At 43.7% G+C, this 20,093-nt stretch overlaps 1 protein-coding gene across 1 annotated transcript in view; it reads right to left on the reverse strand.

Moving 5' to 3' along the window:
- The window catches only part of LOC126355754 (formin-G-like), a 129,960-nt gene that overhangs the window by 47,451 nt on the left and 62,416 nt on the right, over positions 1-20,093 (reverse strand). The window lies entirely within an intron of this gene.

The following is a 20,093-nucleotide window of genomic DNA, read 5'->3' on the forward strand; positions in this document are numbered from 1 at the left end:
GGTCTTGCCTGACACCACATAAGTCGCTAGTGGAATTCACGTTACAGGGCGTTTGACTTGGATCTTTCCTTGAAGTAGCCGATTTGCAACAATTCGTTGTGTCACCGTAATGCCAATTGCTGCTCAAATTGCTGTTCCAGATGCAGTACGATGCGCCAGAGCCATCCAGCGAACACGGTGGTGTCATGCGGCCATCCGGAGTCCGGTCTTCTTCCGACCGTACATTATCGTGGGCACCACCTCCAGCAATCGCGTACAGAGGCTACATTTCCTGCCCAGTCTTTCTGCAGTACCGCAGAAGAAACGTCCCGTTGCTCGTCGTACTACTACAAGACAGTGTTCAAACTCAGTGAGGTGTTGATAATGACTTTTTGTCACCTTAAAGGGATTCTTGTCTAACATCAACTGACCACGTCCAATCCCAAACGCAACTAATGCTCAAAGGAGTTACAGCGCGTGTTTAAAGGAAACCTGACGTTCATTCTCATAGTGGCGGAACTACCGTTACGCAAATGGCGCGAAATATGAATAGACGTCATCTTTCAGATGTAGAAACGCACCCACCAACTTTTGTTTATGTCCCACAAATCCTTCTTGGTTCTAGCCGCTTCAGTCCGGAACCGCGCTGCTGCTACAGTCGCATGTTCGAATCCTGCCTCGGGCATGGATGTGTGTGATGTCCTTAGGTTAGTTAGGTTTATGTAGTTCTAAGTCTAGGGGACTGATGCCCTCAGATGTTAAGTCCCATAGTGTTTAGAGCCATTTTTGAACTCCTTCTTGGTGTTACGATTCATTCCGTCAGTATATGTTGTGAAGATACTGCAGGCAATGAAATCGAAAGAGAGATTGCGGGAAGGAAGCGAAAGGAAAGAGTAGATACAAGACAGAAAGGAAGAGTACCCAGCTGACACCTGTCTAAGTTGAAAAAATAAGACACCCACCGGCCGACACAGGTGGTGTTGGTTTTCAAGCGGGCGTATGCGCTCGGTGTGGCTTCAGGGGCAAGTTTCGGTACGTCGTCGCTTACGCATGTGGCACTTGCACAATGGACGCTCCGTACGAAAGACCGCACGTCACGCCACAGCTAGCTCTTGCGAGGGTCAAGTTCAGCTGCAGCGCGCTCCCAGCATGCCTTGCATAACCCAGACTCATCACAGTAGACAGCTGACTGCACTCCTCTGACAGCGTATTCGCCATCTCTGCCCTGTTAAGGACTGAAACCAACATTTAAGTCACGTGACAGATGGCAAGATGCGTGTCTGTCAATACGAACTATGCGAAGTTGAGTCGGCATTTACAGTTGTACTCACTTATAGCCGAAATCAAGCATTAGTTTTAACCACTGAACTACTTGTCGTTTTAGTATCGCGCACTCAGTAGTACAGTTAACGCAATTTCCCCAAAATCCCGAGTATTGCGATGGCTTTTACATCTGACCAGGTGGAAGTGTAACAAACAGTTCGAAACCCTGTATTGACAAGGTAAAAACCTTTCTATTGCAAAGTTCGCATAAATTAATCTTTGTTTTTGGTAATCGCTTGCGACAGATATATCTGTAGTTTTTGGTCTTCAAAACTTTTGTTGCAAAATTTGTTCATTTTGAGTCAGAACCTCATTCCATGTTGTCATAATGGTGGATGAACGTCTATTATATCTGTGAAAAATAAAGAAGAATTTATGCGGGTTTGGCTATAGAAAGTCTTTTACCGAGTAAAACAAATCGTCCCTTGCAATTTCTCAACACGAGAAATTCCAGTCATCTTGTATTAACAGTTTCTTATTTTTTACGAGCGACAGAAATACAATTCATCAGCGGATTCCTGTATTTCTCGCACTGCAAAAGATTTAGTTCAGCGCTTCCACAAGAGTAGGAGACAAGATATCGGTTTTGCAGGAAGTAATTTCATTTTGTATTCCTCAATAACACGTGTGAAACGTTTTATGAAGCTTTTATAACAAATGATTTCTGTTTCTGTCCATAACTTCTGGTTTTTACATATAATGACTGTTTACGTTTTATGACTTCTGCTTAATCCAGTAAAGACACTGAAACAATATCAGGATAAGAAGCATAATACAGTACATTGGAAAACATTTGTTATACAGAAAACTTTTATAGTGACATTCTGTCGTCTCACATCCTTCGTCATTCATCGAGTTACAGAGTTTTAAGTATTTTTACGAAGTAGATACGTGATGACCCTTCTTGATTCAGTTTGTGTTATTTACACGCAAGTAAATAGTCGACGGAAGATCATTCAGATGCGCTTGGTGAAGATATCCTACTCCTTACCTTCAACCTATAAATTCACTGACTTCATCGGGGAAAATGCATTCTCGCTCTTCTTTTGTGTTTTTAAAACAACTTTATTTGTTGAACGAAATACTACTTCCGTTCATATATCTTCAAGTACAACAAACGCTGCATAAGATTTCACGATTGTAATACGGAAACGTTTATTGAAAAGACTACAACTAACATAAGATTAGACAGTATTATAGAAGTCGCGTGAAAAAGGAACTGAATCTACTCAGCTGATAGTGACGTTGTTTTCGATATAAAGACGCGATGCACAGTCCGTCTAAAGTATAACGAATTCCATGGTCGCCGCCGCTTGTATTATAATAGAATTTTTGACTGTGAACCATCTCATTAAAATTGCCTGCTCTTCGAACTAAATAAAAAGTTATATATGCACCGATTTATGTCAGCTTAGCTCCAAGAAATTTATTTGCATCTCCCTAATGACCTACAGGAACATCCGCAACTTTAGAGTTCTGTGAGCATAAAATTTGAGGGCTAAATATTAATAAATGTTTGCAGGATAACACATCAGCTTTGCTTCACTAGCCTTATGGTACCTGTCACTCCAAGTATATTTACAATTTTAGTTGTAGACCTGCATCAGAATTTTCAGCGCCTGATTTCCCAACATTACTAAACTATAATGAGTGTATAAAGGAGTCATAGAATGCAATATGATGATAACGTTTACAGGGGAGAACTTCGATAAGCTAGTTTTATCTGATGAATATTCCAAATCACAGACGCCATTATATGAATATGTTTTCAGGTATTTAATATACAAGATACATGAAATCTAGCTTCAGTTTCTTAAAATGCAACTGACATCTATTTCAAACACATTCATAATCAGTGTTTTGAATGCTGAAGTATGGAAGTTGTTATTCTGGAGCCAGGAAATATACTTCTCACATACATTCATAAAACCGATTTAGGGAAATTGGGTATGACTTTACGAACACAAATCAAGATTCCAGTGTCTTGTTTAGCCATATGCTCAATTTTATGTCGAAATAAGCGTCATTTGATTTAATAAGGAAGATTAAGTTTTAACATCCCATCGAGACAAGTTTATTTGTGACGGATTACAAACTCGTGTTGAAGGTGGATGAGGTAGGATATTGGGCTTTTGTTTTTCAAAGGAGTAATTCAAGTACTTGCTTAAAGCGATTTAGGAAAACTACTGAAAACCTGATATGGATGCTACACTGAGATTTGAACCGACGTTCTCCAGACTATAAGTCCAGTGAAACTTCCTGGCAGATTAAAACTGTGTGCCCGACCAAGACTCGAACTCGGGACCTTTGCCTTTCGCGGGCAAGTGCTCTACCAACTGAGCTACCCAAGCACGACTCACGCCCCGTCCTCACAGCTTTACTTCTGCCAGTACCTCGCCTCCTACCTTCCAAACTTTACAGAAGATCTCCTGCGAACCTTGCAGAACTGGCACTCCTGAAAAAAAGGATATTGCAGAGACATGGCTTAGCCACAGCCTGGGGGATGTTTCCAGAATGAGATTTTCACCCTGCAGCGGAGTGTGCACTGATATGAAACTTCCTGGCAGATTAATATTCTTTGTCGGACCGAGACTCGAACTCGGGACCTTTGCCTTTCGCGGACAAGTGCTCTACCAACTGCAAGGTTCGCAGGAGAGCTTCTGTAAAGTTTGGAAGGTAGGAGGTGAGGTACTGGCAGAAGTAAAACTGTGAGGACGGGGCGTGACTCGTGCTTGGGTAGCTCAGTTGGTAGAGCACTTGCCCGCGAAAGTTTCATATCGGCGCACACTCCGCTGCAGAGTGAAAGTCTCATTCTATAAGTCCAGTGTCTCACCGCTGTGCCACCACGCTCGCTGAGTTGTTAACCAGTCTTGTCTAGTCTTGCATAGATAACAGAGGGATTAATATAGTTTGTAGGAACGGTGACTGATACGGAAAAAAGAAGGGTTGGAGTAAATGTGGTTCGGCTGGTACACAGTCGTCGTGTACGCTGAGGTGAAGAAGTCATGGAATAGCTTTATGCACATATACGAAGGCGGTAGTATCCCTACACAAGATACAAAAGGTCTGTGCATTGGTGAAACTGTCATCTGTACTCAGAGAATTCATGTGAAAAGGTTTCCGACGTGATTGTGGGAGCACGACGGGAATGAACAGATTCTGAATTGGATATGGTAACTGGAGCTAGAACATCATTAGGGAATTCGATATTCCGAGTCACAGTGTCAAGAGCGTGCCGAGAATACCAAATTTCAGACAATACCTCTCACCCTTTATTTAAGGGCCGAGAGCAACGGCGTGTACTTAGAGTTGTCAGTCTAACAGACAAGCGGCAGAAATCAATGTGGGACTGCAATGCGGCGAAATGTGGAGTTAATGAGATACGGCAACGGACGACCGACGCTAGTAACTTTGCTAACAGCGCGACATCGCCTGCAGCGCCTCTCCTGGGCTCGTAAACATAACCCGTGACATGGCCATACGAGTCCCGATTTCAGTTGGTAAGAGCTGATGGTAGGGATCGAGTGTGAAGCAGACCCCACGAAGCCATAGACCTAAGTTGTCGCCAAGGCACTGTGCAAGCTGTTAGTGGCTCCATAATGATGTGGGCAACTCGACCAAATGATTTGGCCACCCAGATCGTCCGACATGAATCCCATCGAACATTCATGGGACATAATCTTGAAGGAAGTTCGTGCACAAAATGCTGCACAGGCATTACTTCCGCAGTTATGGACGGCTATAGAGACGTGCGGAAATGTCTACAGTCTATTCCCCAGAATATTCGTGAGAGTAAGTTAATTAATTAATTTTTACCGTTACTTCACGCGTGCTTTCAGAATTTTGACAGTAAATCACTTCGTGATGCACACATCTCGCAGCATTCGTTACTGGAGCTGTTTCAGTGCCAAGTTTACTAAGCAAACCGGCGACGAAATGCAGTTTTTCTTCGCATATTTTCTAACTGCTCAGATAGCCTTACCTGATAGGGACCCACAATGACTACTAACACACAACAAACTGTCGAACAAGAGTTTTGTAAAATGGTTCAGATGGCTTTGAGCACTATGGGACTTAACTTCTAAGGTCATCAGTCCCCTAGAACTTAGAACTACCTAAACCTTACTAACCTGAGATATCACACACTTCCATGCCCGAGGCAGGACTCGAACCTGCGACCGCAGCGGTCGCGCGGTTCCAGACTATAGCGCCTAGAGCCGCTCGGTCACAACGACCGGTAGGGTTTTGAAAATGATTTCTTTGCGGCAGAAATAACATTCGGATTCCCTGCAGATCTTCCTGCAGTCATTTAGTTTCCTTGCCTACGTAGATCTTGCCTACGGTACGCCAGCAGCTACTTTCGCAACTGACAATTTGCAGCCTCCGAAAATGATGTATTGAGTTTCCTTTAGCAGGATTTTTCTCAAACTAGGCCAAGCAGGTGCGATGTCTTGTACGCATGCAGTTTCGTCTCTAGGCGACAGTGCGGAACGACAGCGAATAGCTTCCAACAACCAAGAAAAAGGGTAGGCACAGACTTCAGCTCATGGGGAGTCTGCGCATGTTTACTCATAGCAAATTTTCACTTTCGAGTAAGTTCCTACACGAACATAAAATGTGCCACATAACTCAACACAACACGAGAGTAATTTTGCGAAAGTGCGGCTGTGGCGGGAGATATACTATTATCCAGCGTCAAATTCAAACCTAGTATACCAAAAAAGAAACGTTCAGCATTTTTTGTTTCATAGGGTAAATCCCATTGTGAGCTGAATTCCCCGAAATCTGATGTGGGATGACAGAATACCATAAGACTGGTTGAGTGCAGAAAATGGTTCAAATGGCTCTGAACACTGTTGGACTTAACATCTATGGTCATCAGTCCCCTAGAACTTAGAACTACTTAAACCTAACTAACCTAAGGACAGCACACAACACCCAGTCATCACGAGGCAGAGAAAATCACTGACCCCGCCGGGAATCGAACCCGGATGAGGGAAGCGAGAACGCTACCGCACGACCACGAGTTGCGGACTAAGTGTAGAATCCAATCTTTTATTGGGATAGTATCTTACGAAGATGGAAACACAAGGGCAGTCTAAACGCAGATAACCTGAATAAGTGTGCAAGTTCAAGTGTAAGAAATAAGCAGCCATAAAGTTCCCGTATACAATCACTCGCTATCGTAAGAAAACAAGGGAAAGGTCCCATCGTCTCGTGCCTCTTATAAAGTGCATTGTGTTCGGGCCGCGCATCTTTGCTATAGCGGACTCTTGTCGGAGGCGATGTTTAGTGCATGATGGTGGCATCCATGTTGCTCCGCCACACTACGTATTATCTTCAGTCGTTTCAGAATTTGAATATGTGGTGAAGTTCCTGCAATAGGCTCTTATATAGGGTGTTTATTTATCGGATGTCCGCACACGCTTGTGTTTGCCGGGCACCGGAACCGCGTAGGCCTTTCGAATGGATCGCGTGTCACCATGTTACAGCTGCGCTACATTTCTTTGCGGCCGCTGTCATTCGAACAGTGAAACAAACATCACGAGTGTAGTACTGAAGTCTGCGAACGAAACATTGGCAAGACCGAATCATTTATTTACGATTCCTATTGTCCGGTGATCGTTTGAACAGAGGTTTCCAGGTGTCCGAATTCCATGTTGTGATGCAATTCACAAATTAGTGAATAAATTTCGTGAAACGGGTAGTGTTCATGACAAGAAGTGTAAACGACGACATAAAATGCTCACAGAAGCTCATGTCGATGACACCGCTTACCGCCTGCAAAATTCCCCTCAAAAGTCCCTTAGACGTCTCTCAAGGAAAACGCAAATTTCATGTACCGCTGTCCACAGAGCTGCTGAGTTACTTGGGCTAAGGCCTATGAAGTAACAGTAGCAAATGAACTTAAATCTGATGATGCCGTGCACATGGTTTGGTTTTGCGAATGGGTTTTGGAACAAGTGCATGACGGTAAAATGGGTACTTACCGCATTCTCTTTTCAGACGAGACTTGGTTCCATTTATAACGGTATATTAATTCCAAAAACTGTCGACAGTGGAACGCCAATAGACTAGTTCTGCTTCATGAAGTACCCCTCCAGGATCAAAAATTGGAATGTGGTCCGTAGTTAGTCGTGACAGAATAATAAGCTTAATTTTTTTTAAATGTGAAAGATAGGTAAAAAACATTTTGCGACAGTTTTTAGTTAACTGAGTGAAAGAGGACGAAGCTTCCCGTTTCTTCAGCAGGCTTAGGCAAGGGTTTATACGGCCAATGTTCCCTTACACGTAATTCACAATGTGTTCGCCGGGCGGGGTAGCCGCGCGGTCTTGGGCGCCTTGCACAGTTCGCGCGGCTCGCCCCGTCGGTGGTTCGAGTCCCCCCTTGGGCATCGGTGTGTGTGTTGTCCATAGAGAATATTAGTTTCAGTTAGTTTAAGAAGTGCGTGATCCTAGGGACCGATGACCTCAGCAGTTTGGTCCCATAGGAACTTACCACCACCACAATGTGTTCCATGACAGAATTATTACCAAAAATATCTGACCTGCTCGAAATACCGATCTAACCTCTTACGATTTCTGTTTGGGTGAAGCACTAAAGGATAAAGAGCACACAACAAATCCGAGCACGTTACAGGTGTACAAGGATAATATCTGTGAGTCAATTAATTCAATTTTCCAGAGAGAATTATAACCTGTGATGAATAATTTCTTGAATAGATGTCAGAAATGCGGGGACAACAATGGCAGGCTGTTCCAGCTTCTCCTTGCGTGACATGGGTACTACAAATTTTACTTGCATACATTTTAAATTTACCAGTGCCGTAGCAAGCGGGCGACACGTCATCTGATTCGCAACGGAGCGCTCTCTGCCCACCATCTACTGCGCCATACGTGTGGTCATCAGATAAGTGGAACACCCTGTATCACACGCACCTCAACCTGATAAAATACCCTACGTTTGTTGCAGGTTCTACTGTTGCCCGTTTTCAGCCCGATCTCTTGTCCAGTGCGTTACTGGAGTTTATTTGTATTTTAACTCTCAACCCCAAACATCGGTCTCTCAGACCCATAATTGATTATATACATTGAGTTTGTTATAACTGCAAAAAAAATCCTCTCTCTTTTTCAGTATCTCATTTTAAGGCTTGTCCTGTATATAAAGCCACATTCAACAATCAGCTTGAGTTTGTCAGCCTACGATAAAGTATATTTATTAGAACTAAGCGCAAAACTGGTTGTGTGTCTGACCGCATGTTTCGCGTTACGTGCAATAATTAGGTAAGTCGAATAGGCCACATGTTTTTAATTATTATGTATCTTCCTTTCAATTGACTTTTCGGATTTTTAAAATTTTTTAGCGTCTTATTATACGCATGAATTCGTTAGTTTTCAGCTATTGCATGGAATGATCCTCTGAGAGGAATTAGACGTCTGCAGTTGATCCAAATGTTGAAGTTTGGGTGCAATAGCAATTGCATTAAATAGGTGAAGAGAAAACTGGGAACGACGACATTTTTTTGATGATTCCGATGCTCATTCTCATTTTGTGGTAGCTGATGGTCACAATAAAACAGTGAAGCAATTGCTTCTTTGGAAGAAGAGCAAGTTGCGACCTGTATCACAGATAATTATTCACAACAAACACAGTCTTCTAAGGCAAAGATAACCTCAGGTGGGTAGATTCATATTCTATTGGAGCTAGAAAAACACCCCAACACAACATTTTGAGAAGAGGAATGCTTGAAATAATAGCAAAGATAGAATTCTGGCGCAAACTCCTACCAAATCTCGAATATAGCAGAATTAATTTATGAGGACATGTTTGAGGTATAGCAACTGATAGAATGGAAAAGAGGAAGAAGTGTTTGAACAGTCCTACATCAAAGAAAAGGAAGATAGCGTATAAGTGCACCAAATGTGGTCAGCCAATTTGCCTGAAATGTGATATGAAGATGTGCGTCGAGTGCTCAAAAATTCTGCGAATTAATGTTTTTAGTTCATTTGATTATTACCTCCTTTTAAATTTTCTGTAATCTTTTTAATTTATATTCATAAACATCTAAACTCCTCCTGAACAGGCCATGCAGGCCTAACGGTGCCGACCGGCCGCCGTGTCATCCTCAGCCCACAGGCGTCACTGGATGCGGCTGCGACAAGGCCTTTGGCAAACATCGTGACTGGTGTAACAATAGTAACCGTAATTTCAAGACACATACTACATGGCTACACATACCATGTTTTGTGTTCATGTTAAATAACGTAATTAATGAAGCCTGTAGAAGCGCTGAATAGTATTACGTCTGCTTATAATATGAAATAGTTGACTATCCACTTAACTTTTGTCAGCTAATGTGGAGTTATGCGATAAAAAATATTGAGAGTCTACGAGACCGAATTTTTCTAGTTACACATATTTAAGAGATGTTTCGGGTTAAGGGTAAAGTCATATTCTCTTTAGAAATAGTCCTAAATCGGCACACACGTAGCGCATTGTTGACTACCGCGCTAATATTAGGATAAACAGAGTATATGCAGCAGGTTAGTAGGGGCGGTTCGCTACTGCTCGCCACGCACTACTTGTCTACGCTGCGGACCCACTTTTTCCCGTGTTTTAGCCTGACACGCAACGGAACAAGTGAGTCACTCAACGTGTGGAAGAGCCACTCTGTCACGTCGTGTTGAGCCGTAGAGTAGTAGTGAACCTAGCGTAACGAGTATGTCGCCGACATCAAACTGGAACTCTCGTTTGACATCAAAGATACTTCTTTACATTTTGCTTTAAGACCTAAGTTTTAATATTGCAGTTATTAGTCCTATTTTTTTGGTCAAGGAGCGGAAACAAGACTCTATAAATCACAACATTGATTTTTGTCCGAATTTTCACAGCCAGACGAAGAGTGACAAATGTACAGATTAGGTATCAAAGTAACCAGCAGGAGGTCCATTTTTGCAACAAAAGTATATTTAATTGCTTGAAACTAAATTAGGTAGTTAAGAAAAATTTGATCAGTGAGTTGAGGGCAAATTTAAATATAAGGGGTGGTCAGAAATTAAGTCTTATCTGTTATAGTGAAAGTAGTAGTTTGCGGTAATTCCGATACATGTGGATGGCTACTGTGCAGAGTTTCAGCCACGTAGCAACTATAGCGCTAGTTGTAGGTAAACACAGACGGCGACTTGTTTGGGAAACTGGTCTCGTGAAGAACCGTGCTCAGTTATGCGACTTCTCTCGGCGAACCGTGTAAATTAACCGACACCTTGTAGAGGTTTACGGGAAAATTGTAATGTCTCGTCAGCTTGTCAGAATGGTGTCGAAAGTTTGTGGCCGGACGAGGAAACGTCACCGACGAGGATCAATATGGCCACCATTGACAGATTTGAATACATCACGTATGGGGCAGCTAATTCAGGACAACAGAAGGATCACATTACGGCATATGACAATACAATTGAGAGGAAGTGAAACATTTCGCGACAGTTTGGCCAAACACTCAAAGAAAGAGTTCTTAGGAAGAGGGTATACTCAGACACATTCCATGAAGCGACAAGTACCTAAGCTGGTATGGAGACTATGTCGAAAAATAACTAGCACTCCTGAAAGACACGGTACAGCGAAGATATGTCCTAGACAGATCCTATGCAGTCATTTTCAGAATGAATTATCACTGTGTCACCGAGTGTTTGCTGATTTGAAACTTCGTAGTGCATTAAAACTATATGCCAGTCTGGGACTATAAACTGGGACATTCCTCTTTTGTGCTTGGATAGCTGAGTCGGAAGGGCACTTGCCCGCCTCACGCAAAAGGTACCATGTTCCAAACTCTGGTCTGGCTCACAGTTTTAATCTGGCAGGATGGCCGCTGCAAAGGGAAAGACCGGTCTGTTTATATTACTGTATTTGTCTTTTCAAGACCCTTCGAATTTCAGAAGTTTATTGTTCCGTTTAGAAAAATACTTGCTACAATATCTTGGGTCATAAAATGACTATTAACCCGTCTCAGGGTTACATGGCCTCTGCGTACTATCACTTACCGGAAACCTCATTTCGATATATCGAATTTATCACGAATTAAAAAGCCGCATTACATCCACGCTACTCGGCCAGTACACAAAAGCAAAAAAGTGAGACAGGTCAGATGTAAGTGCGGCAAATTGGTGGTAAGCGAACTCCCGTTTCCTTAAAATGCGAGAGAGAACGGCTGCCAGAAAACGCAACAGTCTCCCTGGTTTTAAAAAGTTGAGCTGCTACGCCCTGTGTCAAAAGTAGTTACGGCGTTAATGGTCTTCCTCATTTCCTCTGGTTTACGGTGTTAGTCGCAGCGCGGGAAAGAGAATGAAAGCTGTCAGGGAAAGTTGTCTGGGCGGAGAATCGTTTTGCAGACTTGATTACCGGCCAACGACTTGCCCAACAGGGGCCGCTGCTCGCGTAAAGAAGACCCTACCGCGGCGTGGCGGTGCCAGCCAGGGCTGGCCGGGGAGAAAGCCGCAGCGCCGGCTCCGCGCCAGCGGGCTCACAGGGAGGGGATCCCAGGCTCTTCCGCGGTGCGGCGCCAGCCCGCTTCTTGCCACTCCGGTTACAGCGTGGTGGGCGTAAGGCATCCTCTGAAACTGTACCAAATACACTACTCGCCATTAAAATTGCTACACCATGAAGATGACGTGCTACAAACGCGAAATTTAACCGACAGGAAGAAGATGCTGTGATATGCAAACGATTAGCTCTTCAGAGCATTCACATAAGGTTGGCGCCGGTGGCGACACCTATAACGTGCTGACATGAGGAAAGATTCCAACCGATTTCGCATACACAAACATCAGCTCACCGGCGTTGCCAGTGAAACGTTGTTGTGATGTCTCGTGTAAGGAGGAGAAATGTGTACCATCACGTTTCCGACTTTGGTAAAGGTCGGATTGTAGCGTATCGCGATTGCGGTTTATCGTATCGCGACATTGTTGCTTGCGTTGGTCGAGATCCAATGACTGTTAGCAGAATATGGAATCGGTGGGTTCAGGAGGGTAATACGGAACGCCGTGCTGGATCCCAACGGCCTCGTATCACTAGCAGTTGAGATGACAGGCATCTTATCCGCACTGCTGTAACGGATCGTGCAGCCACGTCTCGATCCCTGAGTCAACAGATGGGGACGTTTGCAAGACAACAACCATCTGTACGAACAGTACGACGACGTTTGCAGCAGCATGGACTATCAGCCCGGAGACCGTGGCTGTGGTTACCCTTGACGCTGCATCACACACAGGAGCGCCTGGGATGGTGTACTCCACGACGATCCTGCGTGCTCCAATAACAAAACGTCATTTATTCGGATGAATCCAGGTTCTGTTTACAGCATCATGATGGTCTCATCCGTGTTTGGCGAAATCGCGCTGAACGTACATTCGAAGTGTGTATTCGTCGTCGCCATACTGGCGTATCACCCGGCGTGGTGGTATGGGGTGCCATTTGTTACACGTCTCGGTCACCTCTTGTTCGCATTGAAGGCACTTTGAACAGTGGACGTTACATTTTAGATGTGTTACGACCCGTGGCTCTACCCTTCATTCGATCCCTGTGAAACTCTACATATCAGCAGGATAATGCACGACCGCATGTTGCAGGTCCTGCGCGGGTCTTCTGGATACAGAAAATGTTCGACTGCTGCCCTGGCCAGCACATTCTCCAGATCTCTCACCAATTGAAAACGTCTATTCCCAGGGCAGTGGAGATGCAAGAATCATAGAGGTGACGCAGTGTGGGATGAGGTACTGGTGACAGATGTTAGATTCGGTACCATTCCGGTGAGAAAGACCTCCTGTATGATGCTGCTGCTCTGTGATTGGCTGCTGTGTTCGGCGGTAGGGCGCCAAAACGTTAAACTTTAGTTGCTATTACTAATTAAACCTGTCATCCAAATTACTTCATTTTTTAAGTAAACATCTCTCAACAGCCAGCTATCAATCATTCATTTCAAAAGTATTACTAAAACAAAAGACTGACGATATTACTGCCGATGCACTTCGGTGGCGCTCGGGTCACGCCTGCTGGCTTGGCACGCGAAGTGTCTCTGGCAGTCCGGCTCTCTATTTCTGACCGTTCCAGTAGACAGACATGTTGTCTGTTATAGCAGTATTTGTTTCATGCAATTTTATTTACTACAGTTCCGATCGTCGCTAGTTAGACATGTTGTCTGTAATAGTAGTATTTGAATCATGTAATTTTATTCTCCAGTTCTGACGGTTCCAGTAGACAGACATGTTGTCTGTGGCAGGATGTATTTCACGTTATTTTAGCCAGATATCATGACTGTGGAAAGATATGTTCAATACGTTGTGACCAAGAATAGTTTCTCGTGTCTATATCAATAAAAACGCGAGTGGCATCCCAGATGAGTTATAGTTCATTCGTAGCAGCAGTTGCTTGCGAAGTTAATTTCAGCCTCAAGAAAAAGAATCCACGTCCTGCGTGCTGTTTTCTGCGCTGGGGACATCATCATCATGAAGACAGCAGGTTAGTGAAGTGTACAAGAACTTATGTATTCCACACAGGGCAGTGGAAACAACTAGCCACCTCACGTGTACTGCATGCACAGCACAAATGTGCTCAGTGACACGTCATCTGCTGTAACGCAGAGGAGGTAAAGAAGGACGAAAGTATTAACACTATCTCGCTTTTATTCCTTTTTCTTGCCGTACCGGACACGGGTTTGAACCGTCGTCCTCCCTAATCGAGTGTGCTAACACTGCGCCACCTCGTTCGGTCATGAATTGTGTTGTGCATCTGTCGTATGTCGGTTTGTGTGATGGAGTTCCATGCCTGTTGCACTTGGTCAATACAGGGACGGTTATTGCTGGTTGTGAGTGACGCTAGAATTATCGTTCGATTATGTTCCATACGTGCTCGATTGGAGACAGGTCTGATGATCGAGCATGCCAACGCAACATGTTGACACTTTGTAGAGCATGTTGGATTACAACAGCTGTAAGCGGGCGAGCTTTATCCTATTGAAATACACCCCATGGAATGCTGTTCATGAATCACCAGATTGTTGTACAAATTTGCAGTCAGAGTGCGTGGGATAGCTACGAAAGCGTTTCTGCAGTCGCATGAAATCGTTCCCCAGACCATAACTCCAGGTGTAGGCCAGTGTGTCTAGCACACGGACACGTTGACTGCACGCCGTCGGCTTCTACCAGCACACGGCCATCGCTGGCGCCGAGGCAGAACCAGCTTTCATCAGCAAACACAGCAGACCTCCACCCTGCCCGCCAATGAGCTCTCTGAGCCGCGCCGGATTAGCCGAGCGGTCTGGGGCGCTGCAGTCATGGACTGTGCGGCTGGTCCCGGCGGAGGTTCGAGTCCTCCCTCGTGCATGGGTGTGTGTGTTTGTCCTTAGGACAATTTAGGTTAAGTAGTGTGTAAGCTTAGGGACTGATGACCTTAGCAGTTAAGTCCCATAAGATTTCACACACATTTGAACATTTTTGAGCTCTCTGAAGACACAAATGGCGGTCGTTTTCTAATTGGTGTAATGCACGCTACAAGGCGTCTGGCTCGAAGCTGTTCTTGAAGTAAGCTATTTGTAACAGTTCGTTGTGCCAACTGCTGCTCAAATTGCTGCTGGTGGTGCAGTACGATGCACCAGAGCTATACAACGAACACGATGGTCTTCCCTCTCGAATGCGTCTGTTCGAAGACCCGTCTTCTTGCGACCGTACATTCTTCTGGCCACTGCTGTCAGCAATCACAGTCGCTACGTTCGTCTGATGGCTTTATGCAGTATTGCAGAAGGAACACGCAGCTCCTTTAGTCCCATAACACGACGGCGTTCAAACTCAGTGAGGTGTTGATAATGACGTCTTTGACGCCTTAAATGCATTATTAACGCACACCAGCTCTCAAGTACAATCTCATAGGTAACTATCCGTCACAAGCGTTACAGCACGTATTTAATCCAACCTTGAGTTGTATAGTCATAGTGGCACCGTTAGCGCCACTCATATGCCATTGGCGCTACATCTGTATAGACATCACTTTTCAGGTGTACAAACACGACTACCGACTTTTGTTTACGTAGCACAACTCCTTCTTGATGTTGCGATTTTTTTCCATCAATGTAGTTCTGGAGGACACACAAAGTACCTTGATGGCCATTAACATTCCAACCCCAAGAAGGAGTGTTCTGGACAAATTTAATTATGAATGTAGACAGGGCATCCACTCCAGGAATCGAGGGTTTGATGATTTTTTCCTGTCATCGACGTTGATACTCGCAAGATATCGGTCAGAGGGATTCCAATACTTTCAAGACCGTCTCAATTTCGAGTGTGAAGTCGGACAACAAATGACAAAAGAATTATTTTTCCTCGTGATATAATTACAGATTAACAATTTCTGATTTTTGTCTTTACTTACATTGTGGAACTTTTCTTCTAGTGAAATTTGATGTTTCTACGTTATGGGGTGCAGTGCCCTCTACGTTTCAAAGAGTGAGTTTGCGAGTATCAAAATATGTGATATTAATGGTCTTATGTTTTGATTGCATTGACTTAGAAGCTTAACATTTTTACATCACAAAATGACTACAGACCTCAGAATGTGACATAATTTTTTCTTGAAATGTCGACCGGTTCCTGACTAAAAGAGGTCTTAACTGGCAAAGGGACAAACAGCATTTTTTTCGTGTGATATAATTACATTTTAATAATCTCGGATTTTTCCCTTTGCTTGCACTGTAAAACAGTGTTCCTTGGCAAATTTCATGATTTTAGACCAGAGAGAACTATCCTACATGTTTTCATGGGTGAGTTTGCAGGTATCAAAATATGTGACATAAATAGCCGTATCTTTTGACTCAATTGATTTAGAAATGGTTCAAATGGCTCTGAGCACTATGAGACTTAACATCTGAGGTCATCAGTCCCCTAGAACTTAGAAGTCCTTAAACCTAACTAACCTAAGGACATCACACATATCCATGCCCGAGGCAAGATTTGAACCTGCGACCGTAGCGGTCGCGCGGTTTCAGACTGTAGCGCCTAGAACCGCTCGGCCACTCCGACCAGCAGTTGACTTAGAAGCTTACATTTTTACTCCACCACGTGAATAAGGACCTCAATACGTGATATAAATTTCAACTTCATACGTCTACACATTCCTGAGAAAAGGGATTCTGAACAGCCGGACAGACGAACAGACAGACAGATGGACAACAACGTGATTCTACAATCACTATGCCAGGATGGAGTAGTGATAACAGCATTTGCGTAGTAAGCAGGCGACCCAGTTTCGAATCCCGACCTTGGGACAAATTTTCATTTGTGCTTCAGTCTGCATATATATACATCAAAGATGTTGGAGTCTTGAAAGGTCTCTGGAACCACATAGTTTCATTTGATCCTGTACTGGTTTCGTTCTTACCGATTGGGGCACAGAACCCTATAAACGAAATTTTAATTATTATTAGCATGCAGTATAGCCCTAGGGACAATACATGATGAAACTTGTAGATGGTTAAGGTACGGAATTTGGTACACAGATCTGTCAACTCTGGCAGCAACAACAGTTGTAACGCGGCAGGGCATCGAGTCGAAAGGAGCTCGTATGACAGATGCTAATACGTCATTCTGTGCTGATTCAGTTTCTCGGCAACGCGTCGTCACTTGTTTTCAGTGGGTAAAACATCTGCAAAACGTGCGGTCCACGGCAACAGTGGAACGTCCTCTGAGTCGACGTTGATCAGGACAGCACATACAACGTATGGTCTTGCGTTATCTTGTAGAAAGATAACGGCACAGAGACATCAAAGATTAGGTACAACCACCCGCCTTAACACGACAGTATGTAACGGCTATTGTAAGAATTACTAGCTACTCGAACCAGAGGTTTTCGGGCACAATCTGGCATCGGATTCCGACACGCGCTGATAGACTTTTCTCGTTCTTGAAGAAAGCATAACACTATACTCTCACAAACAAAAATCATTCAAATGCGATTTCTGAACGAAAAACCCATTGTGTATTCTTTTCTTAATGTTTCCTTGTACAGGATGTTTCTGAAGTATTCGTTCAAATTAATTCAGGAGGTAGAGAACATCAAAACAAATATATGTCGATAAGAAACATAGGAGTATGGTCTCTAAAGTCAGCATATATTCTTAAGGAAAGTTTTGTTAGTGGTGCTTAGGTAAGCCGGTGTGTCGGCGAGAATGTGTACTGACATTCAAAACTACTCTGTGTACGCTTAATGACGGTCGTATCGTCAGCTATGACCGTCGATTTGCTTCGGACTAAGAGGTGCACTCCTGCGTGCAATTATGGTTCCGTTGTCAACCGCAATCATTGTGGCTTTGTGGTACAAGGTGGTGATGTCTAGAGCTCAGAGCTAACCATCAGTACACAGCTGCTTTGAACGGTAGTACTTGACCCCAATCAGCGGCACCAACATAACAGCTTACGTCGGCACCACATTCCCTGACATTGCAATTTGACCTCAGACACCATATATTCCTCATCGATCCATATTTTTTTTATGTTCTCTACCTCCTGTATTAACTGAACGAATAATTTCGGAACACCGAGTACATAGAATGTAAGTGATGCTATTAAAACTTACTATGCACGAGTGCGCTGACAGGCTAATTATTTGCATATTTAACAATGTAATTAACTTCATACTAATTTGACGTTTGCTACCTGTCGCATCGACGGTGTTAAGAATTTTAATCCTAACAGTATACAACAATTACGACAACATACTAGGCATCTACCGGGAAACAGTTCGAAAGAAACACAGAGCGCCGTAATGAATACAGGAAATATAAACTACAAAGTCGACGTAATGCATGCGTGGTCTAGGGGTAGCGTCTGTGACGAATAATCCAAACATTACCAGTCCCGGCTTCAAAACGCGCCACGCGGTCTAAGACTTACGGAGTAAGAAGTCAGCCATGTTATATCTACGGCCTTGTCAAAGAGGGCGGAGGAGCGGATAGAGGTTCAGGGCACTCTCCTGTCCTAGGGGTGGGAAGCTTCCCCTAAAGGCGGAATAATCAGCAATGATCAACGACATGAGGATGCACAAGGCAATGGAAACCACTGCATTAAAGACGCATTATGTCTGTCCACAGGACATGTGGCCTGTAATTGATAAAGTGTCATGATGATCTCTCCAATGGAAAAATATTCCGGAATAGCCCACCATTCAGATCCCCCGGAGGGGACTGCCAAGAGGGGAAGTGACCATGAGAAAAACATTGAATAACCAACAAAAACATAACGTTCTACCAGTCTGGGCGTTGAATGTCAGAAGTTTGAATGTGGTAGGGAAGCTAGAAAATCTGTATAGGGAAATGCAAAGGCTTGATCTAGATGTAGTAGGGGTCAGTGAAGTGAAGTGTAAAAAAGACAAGAATTTCAGGACAGCTGAGTATAGGGTAATACAGCAGCAGAAAATGGTATAACGAAGGTAGAATTCATTATGGATAGGAAGGTAGGGCAGAGAGAGTGTTATTGTGAACAGTTAAGTGTCAGGATTGCTCTTATCGGAATCGACAGTAAACCAACACCGACAACTATAGTTCAGGTATACATACCGACGTCGCAAGCTGAAGATGAAGAGATAGAGGAAGTATACGAGGACATTAAAAGAGCAGTACAGTATGTAAAGAGAGATGAAAATCTAATACTCATGGAGGACTGCAATTAAGTTTAGGGGAAGGAGTAGAATATGGGCTTGGGACGTGGAATGAGAGAGGAGAAAGACTAATTGCGTTCAGTAATAAACTTCAGCTAGTAATAACGAATACTCTACTCTAGGAGCACAAGAGGAAGAGATCATCATCATCATCATTTAAGACTGATTATGCCTTTCAGCGTTCAGTCTGGAGCAAATACCCCCTTATAAAAAAAAATCCTCCATGATCCCCTATTCAGTGCTAACATTGGTGCCTTTTCTGATGTTAAGCCTATTACTTCAAAATCATTCTTAACCGAATCCAGGTACCTTCTCCTTGGTCTGCCCCGACTCCTCCTACCCTCTACTGCTAAACCCATGAGTCTCCTGGCTAACCTTGCTTCTCCCATGCGTGTAACATGAGCCCACCGTCTAAGCCTGTTTGCCCTGGCTGCTACATCTATAGAGTTCATTCCCAGTTTTTCTTTGATTTCCTCATTGTGGACACCCTCCTGCCATTGTTGCCATCTACTAGTACCTGCAATCATCCTAGCTACTTTCATATCCGTAACCTCAACCTTATTAATAAGGTAACCTGAATCCACCCAGCTTTCGCTCCCATACAACAAAGTTGGTCGAAAGATTGAATGGTGCACAGATAACTTAGTCTTGGTACTGACTTCCTTCTTGCAGAAGAGACTAGATCGTAGCTGAGAGCTCACTGCATTAGCTTTGCTACATGTCGCTTCCAGTTCTTTCACTATGTTGCCATCCTGTGAGAATATGCATCCTAAGTACTTGAAACCGTCAACCTGTTCTAACTTTGTTCCACCTATTTGGCACTCAATCCGTTTATATCTCTTTCCCTCTGACATTACTTTCGTTTTGGAGATGCTAATCTTCATACCATAGTCCCTAAATTTCTGATCTAGCTCTGAAATATTACTTTGCAAACTTTCAATCGAATTTGCCATCACAACTAAGTCATCCACATATGCGAGACTGTTTATTTTGTGTTCACATATCTTAATCTCACCCAGCCAGTCTATTGTTTTCAACATATGATCCATAAATAATATGAACAACGGTGGAGACAGGTTGCAGCCTTGTCTTACCC

The sequence above is a fragment of the Schistocerca gregaria genome, chromosome 3 (assembly GCF_023897955.1).
Source record: "Schistocerca gregaria isolate iqSchGreg1 chromosome 3, iqSchGreg1.2, whole genome shotgun sequence".
In the NCBI taxonomy this organism is placed as follows: Eukaryota; Metazoa; Arthropoda; class Insecta; order Orthoptera; family Acrididae; genus Schistocerca; species Schistocerca gregaria.